The following is a 7,048-nucleotide window of genomic DNA, read 5'->3' as shown; positions in this document are numbered from 1 at the left end:
ACATATATTTTTTTAAGTTCTGTTTTGAGATCTTTCTTAACAGAGGTCATTAGAGACTGGTTTTATCTTCTTTTTTTCCAACTTTGCTTTATATTAATTGATGAATAGCAGCTGCACATATTTTGGGTGATATACTGTGATGTTTTGATGCATGAATATATTTTGTAATTAAGTCAGGGCAATTAGCATAACCATTACTTCAAATGTTTGTTTTTTTGATTGAGAACATTTTAGGACCTCTCCTGTAGCTTTTCTGAAGTGTGTGACATACGATTGCTAATCATCACTTTTCTACTGTGACAAGAACATCTGTACTTATCTCTTCACTGTGAGGTGCATTATTTTTGTAATCACAATTCATCTTTCTGAAATCCGACTCTCCTTGGTCATCGAATCTGCACCCCTGCCTTTTACTTACCTTAAGACTGCTTAGAAGAGACATCCTATAGCAGAAGTCCTTACTACATTTTATATCTGTATACGCTTATCTAGAGCCTGGAGTTCTCCTGAGATAGGCTATTAGGTATAATTTGAAGTAAAAAGACTCCAGGAAACAAAACTAAATGGGGTGAGGAGAGGCAAAGAACCAGGCTACTAGGCTCAGAAAAGTCTTTCAGGACATTGATAAACAAATCAATGTTGTTTCTGGATACCTCTAGTAATCACTGAATAAAGAAACTTATTATCTGAAGGAAAAAAATATTGTTTTTGAGACAGGGTCTCATGATACAACCTTGGTTGGCCTGGAGCTTGCTATCTATGTATATAAGGTTTGTCTTGAACTCACAAAGATCCTCTTGCCCCTGCTTCCTGAGTGCTGGGAGAAAGATGTGTGGCATCATGTCTGTCAACAATGTTTTCAGTTTATTTTTTATATATTATATATATTTATATATATTTATCACTTACTCCTTGCATTTTTGCCTAAACTATAAAGAAACCTTATTTTAAAGGACAACTATAACAAGGCCTAGGGGAATGATACCTCAGTGAAAGGGCTAGCTGTGACATTCTGATGACCTCAGTTTGCATCCCTAAAAACCACACCAAAGATAGATATAATAATGCACATGTCCGTGACACCAGCACTTCTGCACAGACTTGTGGGTCAGAGATGGAAAGTTCTCCTGAGGCGTGTGGGTCAGCTACCATGGAATACACAGCAGTAAACAGCAAAAGACCCGTCTCCCAAACAAAATGAAAGGCAGGACTGGCACTCAAGGTTGTCCTCTGACCTACACAGTCAGATTGTTCTAGGATACACATGAGCACACATGTGTACACACACAAACACGTACACACACAAGTGCACACATGTGTGCCCACACACAGATGCATACATGCACCCAATAAAAACATTTTTATTTTTCCTTAGAACGCATGTCATGATAGTGCATGCTGAAGATACTTGATTTTAAAGCTACTTGAGATTCCCCTAGATTTAGCCTAATAATTTATGGTCATAACCAGGTTCATTTGTTTTGTTTGCCTTTCATTTCAGCAGCTGGTATTTTGATTAAATTGTATTATTTCATAGATAGTGACATGGCAACAGGATTCAGGCTGAAAGCCTGTCTTCTGCCCACCCCTCCTGTGTCTCGTGGTGCCCTAACAGAGAGAGCCACGGCTAACATATCCTTCTTGTCTGTTCCTCTAGTGCTTAGTTTTGTATGTGCTTCCCCTTTTTCTCCACAAAGGACAGTGCATTATGCATTTATTTGTTGTTTGTTTATGGTTGCACTCCATGGCTTACATCTTGGCCACCTCTCCTTGACCGTTAACCACCCCATCTACCCTGTTATGACTGTAAATTGCACTCCACTGAGCTGCCTCACATGGTCCCTTATGATGATGTTCCCTGTGTTTAGAGAGTAGGTGACCCAGGATGATAGAATCCAGAAAAATGGATTCTTATGCTGTCCCTTGCAACAGAGGCACACAGTGGTCCCTTAGTACCCATGAGAGATGGGTTCGAAGACTCTCACATATATGAAATCCACAGATGCTCAAGTCTTTTATATGAAATGGCATGGCGTCTACATATGACACATACACATTATCCATCTTGCTGTACATCACCTATAGATTGCCTGAAATACCGAGCACAATGTGATGTCAGTAGTTGGTTCACCACACAGTGTTTAGGCAACAATGTCAAAGACAAAGGTCTGTGGATGGGTGTTCAATATAGGCATAGATTTTTCTCAAATATTTGTTTCCTCTGCAGCAGGCTGCATCTGAAGATGCAGAACCTGTGGGTATGCAAGCAGAGTGTAGCATTTATTTCTTTGATTCATCCAAACACTCTGAATAGAAAGTGAGAACTTTCAGAAGGCTCTGCCCAACTCTGCTTTGTGCAGTATCCGTGGCAGCAGGATGTTTGGTTTTTGATGTGATTGGTTCTACCTCCCAGCAACAAAGTAAACAGCAGCATCTGCTCCCCTGTGGACAGTGATTGCAAAGAGCCTCCTCCACGGAAAACCCCAGAATGAATGACATTTGGGCTCCAGAACTTGATTTTCCAGTCCATCTACTACTTCTCTGTGCTTCCTCCCATCACTCTAGTAAGTTCTTTCTCCTGCTTGACTATGCTAGGAACTTTGACCTAAATATTCTTTTGGAAAAGTAATGACTCAACAATACTATAATTAGTGAGTGAGAATAAGAATGGAACTCCTGTTTCTTTGTAATAAATTAACTTTGGTCCACTTGTGGTATTTCCTTGACATTTCTTTTATCCTCATTCTTCTGCTTTAAAATGATAAAAATACACCAGGGGTTTGAAGTCCATGATTTGCTTCTGTGTGGGAGGACAGCTGCTGAAGACACAGAGGAGCTTTGGACCTCTGCCCATATGCGTTAACCAGGTTCCACGTGTCTTCCTTGGTTGGCCGCCAAGGTGGCCTTGCAATGGACTGCTCTCAAGAGAGGAATTGTGCAGAAAGGAGATGTGTTCTTATAAATGATATTTAAAATTATAAATCTTCTTCATTTCTGTCTTTAAAATGAGACTTTAGTCCCCTAAGCTAGATAATTGAGAAATTTGCTTGGCTGATTTCATAATTAGAAGTTAAAAGCAAATCTCACACGCTTACGATGATGTTGTGAAGCCTGGAAGATGTCATAGGAAGGGGTTTGGGTTTTCCTGTCACGTGTAAAGGAGATGGAGCGGGTGTACTGGTGGACTGTCCCTCTTTAGACATGTGGAAGGTCAGGAGATAGCTTTGTAACCTGTATGCCCGGTGTCAGAGCAGAGACAATCATCAAGAGATTAAAGAAAGACGGCAACATCTGATCCACCATGTTTGTCACGGTTCACTCAGCCCCTTCCTGGATGAACAGAGCTTTGTGATACTTTCGCTCTTTGTTATTATCATCATCCCTATTGGGAAAAGTCAGGACCAAGCCTCACCAGCACTGAAAGTAAGTGTGTGCCCAGGTAGGCTTCCGGAAGACCAGTCATAACGCCCCAGACAGCATCAATGCAGAGCAGCGTCTCGGGCAAATTCAGATGCCTCGGGAGGGGCAGAGCACAAGGAGCCCCAGGCCTCACTAGGGACTCTAATAGAATCTGGTACTGAAGGGGCTAGCCTGAACACATTCAAGAAGAGAGGGCAATGAAAAGTCCGAGAAAGCTTGTGGGTACAGAGAGGTCAGACATTTCTGAACGCCTGTATTAAGCCTGATGTGACGTCAGCAAGGATAAACAGCAGAGCCTTGATTTTCTCCACCCTCTTTGTTTCTCTCCTACATACGGGTGATCTCAGGAGCTTGGTAATGGCTCCGCTCTCTACCCACTAGCTAGCTCTGCCCTTGGAGATAGGAAACCCCCAGATGGGGTCCTCTCATTAATACCATGAGCGTTAAATCTGAGTTTTCATCTCTTGATTATTATTAATCTGTAGAGATTGAACCACTATTTGGAATTTGCATACATGTTCATAAATAAAACATGGTTGGGACCTTGACCTCTTCCTGAGGGACACTAGGTCTCATCAGAGGGGAGTCTACTGCCAATGACACCTTATGTTAGATATTACACAAATGGCTATTGGTGAAGTGTTAAGGTCTAACATTTCCGCCTCTCGGCTCTGATTCTCTGTGCCCAGCGTCAAAAGTGGAAAAGTCAAACAGCACTAGATGTCCCAAATCTGTTTGTTTTTCTTTCCCAAGAGAATCACCTTGCACTTCCCTGGGCAGTTTCACCATGTGGGGCAGTAAACCATAAACTGATCCAACAAAGGTTCCTGGCAAGTGACATCTAGAATTGAAGTTAATAACCGTTAGGGCAAGCCAGGATGTCTGACTTCACCTAGTGGGTCAAAGATTCCAGCGTGCTTGCTCGTGTTCCCTTGTGTCTTCCCACACTTAATTTCATGGCAGACTTTGATTGATGAAGTGCTGAGGCTTCTACGACATCATACAATACGCATATAAATGAAAACAGCTTCATGCCAAGCAGGAACTTTCTGTGTGAATGAGTCTTACTAGCTGATCTTGGGAGTGGATATTCCTTGATGTGGACCTACCCTTCTCTACTGGAGAAAATAGAAGTTGTTGAACATACCATGATTAATATTTTGACATGTTTCCTGCTGTTTTCCCTACAGTCCTTTTATTTTAAAATAATTGGAAATATTAATACAATAAGACCCACATGAGAAGTAGGTACATTCTCTATGCATTATTCATGGTCTCCATTGCCCAGGAAGAGCTGGCCTAGTTTCTCTCTTCCATAGGGACAGTTTGACTGTTATCAACTGTGGCAGGTAGTATTTTTCAGCTTGCCACACACAACCCTAATTTAGTGAGAAGGTAGAATTGTCTCTTGGAAACTGATTGGTAAGAAATGAGCCACCTGTTTGGGAAACCTGATATTCAGAGATGAATCTCAAAGGAGCATGTGGTGTGATTCAAGTCAAGAAGATGGACAGAGCACACTTCCTTGTGCTACACTTTGCCTGTCCTTTAGTCTAGTAGGAAACGGTACCTTTTCTTACTAAAGAATTTTGGATGAGGATGGACAGTTACAATGCCAGCCCTATCCGGTGATTCTCAATTTCCACCTGCATCAGAACCTTTGGGGAAGTTTGGGAAATCACAAAATCAAGTCTTCTTGGGTAGAGAAGATTTGTTGCACAGGGAGACTTCTAAACTGCACATGAGTCAATTTTGTGGCAGGTGGACCACAAGCTGAACTCTAAGAAACGCTGGTGAGCTATAGTCACAGTGCTCCATTCAGCGAGCATCGCTGAGTGTCCAGGAGAAAATGACACTATGACTGAAAAACAGCATCAGCAGTGCAGGAGTCAGGCGCTCACAGGGCTAACATGCAGGAGACAGACAGAACACAGCACTAACAGAAGAATAGCAGTTTGCGTTTGTTCAGCACTGAACCGTTTTCAAAGTTCTTCACATGCATTATCCCTGTATCACCTGTGTGAGAGAGGCAAGAGAGGGAATGACATTTCCATTTCATGTAAAAAGAGAAAGTGGTGATAAGAGGAAGGGGAGAGAGATAGGAAAAGTGGGGAGAGAGGGAGAAGGGGAGGGAGGAAGGAAGAGGGGGAATAGCATAAGTTTCTCACATTGCTGTGTCTGCTAGATGACAAATATGGGTTGCATATAAGACTTTTGGAAGCCTCTGCTGGATAGAGGGAAGCTATTGCAAGTACACAACTGTCCTGAGAAACATTGGCCTAAAGCTATACTCAGGGAACATTTATTGCTGTCTTTATCATACAGAAAAATTGGGGATACTATATATGTCCATCCATAGGATCCTGATTAAAGAAAAAGTAGGAAAGCTATCATGCACTTGGAAGTTCTGAAAGGTCATTTTTTGCACCAGGAGATTTAAAAAAAAAAAAAAAAAGGACTAGCATGAGAGACAGAGAGGGGAGGGGAGGAGGAGCAAGAACAGGAGGAGAGAGAATAGAGGCTACTGTTATTTTGTATTTTCTTTGGTATTATTCTGAATAAATACCTTGGAACTAAGGTCTTTCAATCGAGCTCTTACTGGATTATAAACAGAATGTAAAGTTGAGAAGATGCTGTCTCTAAGTCAAATTGTATATGAATGTGAGACATATCTGATACAGGAAAGGAAAAGAAAACCCTCACTGCTTTTGTGAGTATCCCAGCTCTGCCTTATCTGTAACTGTCCTGTTTATTATATTCCATTTCATGCATAAATCTGACAATAGTATAGCAAAAGTATTAGTTTATATGAGTCAAATATCACAAAATGAAGCCAGGTTTAAAAAATAATATTTTTACACTTGTTGAGGTTTGAGAGTTGAGTCATTGAGTCTTGAACCAGAATTTAGAGTGGAAGATAGAAACGATTAACTGACCAGAACCATGAACCATCTATTTAGTATCTTAATATTTACTGCATAATTTTCCAAATTGAGTAACATTCAACTTTCAACCAAGCACTGTGTACCTACCCTGGGTAAGCCCTGGAGGTACAAAGATATTGGAATGAGGTCTCCAGTCACTTTTCAAAGCAGACTACACTTTTCAAACTGCAATCAATTCTGTTCAGATTAAAACAAGTATAGGAGCCCTCCTCAAACTGTGGACCTTCATTTAAAACGAGACTCTGAGATGAGGAGGCCAGTGTCTGTAGAGACCCATTCATAATTAGTATCATCATCATCATCATCACCACCACCACCATCATCATCAATACCATCAACATCATTTATTTTGGGGAAAGGGTCTCAGTTGTCCCAGACTGGTCTCAACCTCACTGTGTAGCTGAGAATGACCTTGAGTCACAGATATGCACCATCTGTTGTTTGTTGAAGCAATGAAAGTCAGGAGTGGTGATATGTGCCTGTCAACCTAGCACTTTGGAGGTAGATGCAGAAGTATCAGGAGTTCAAAGCCAAAGCAAGCCTCAACCAATTGTGAGTCTGAGGCTAGCCTAGGCTACATGAGATTCTGTCTCAGAAAACACACACACACACACACACACACACACACACACACACGAGAGAGAGAGAGAGAGAGAGAGAGAGAGAGAGAGAGAGAGAGAGAG

Source organism: Grammomys surdaster, unplaced genomic scaffold, assembly GCF_004785775.1.
Source record: "Grammomys surdaster isolate TR1022 unplaced genomic scaffold, NIH_TR_1.0 168, whole genome shotgun sequence".
Lineage (NCBI taxonomy): Eukaryota > Metazoa > Chordata > Mammalia > Rodentia > Muridae > Grammomys > Grammomys surdaster.
The sequence above is the reverse complement of the archived record's forward strand: the minus strand, read 5'-3'. Positions refer to the sequence as shown.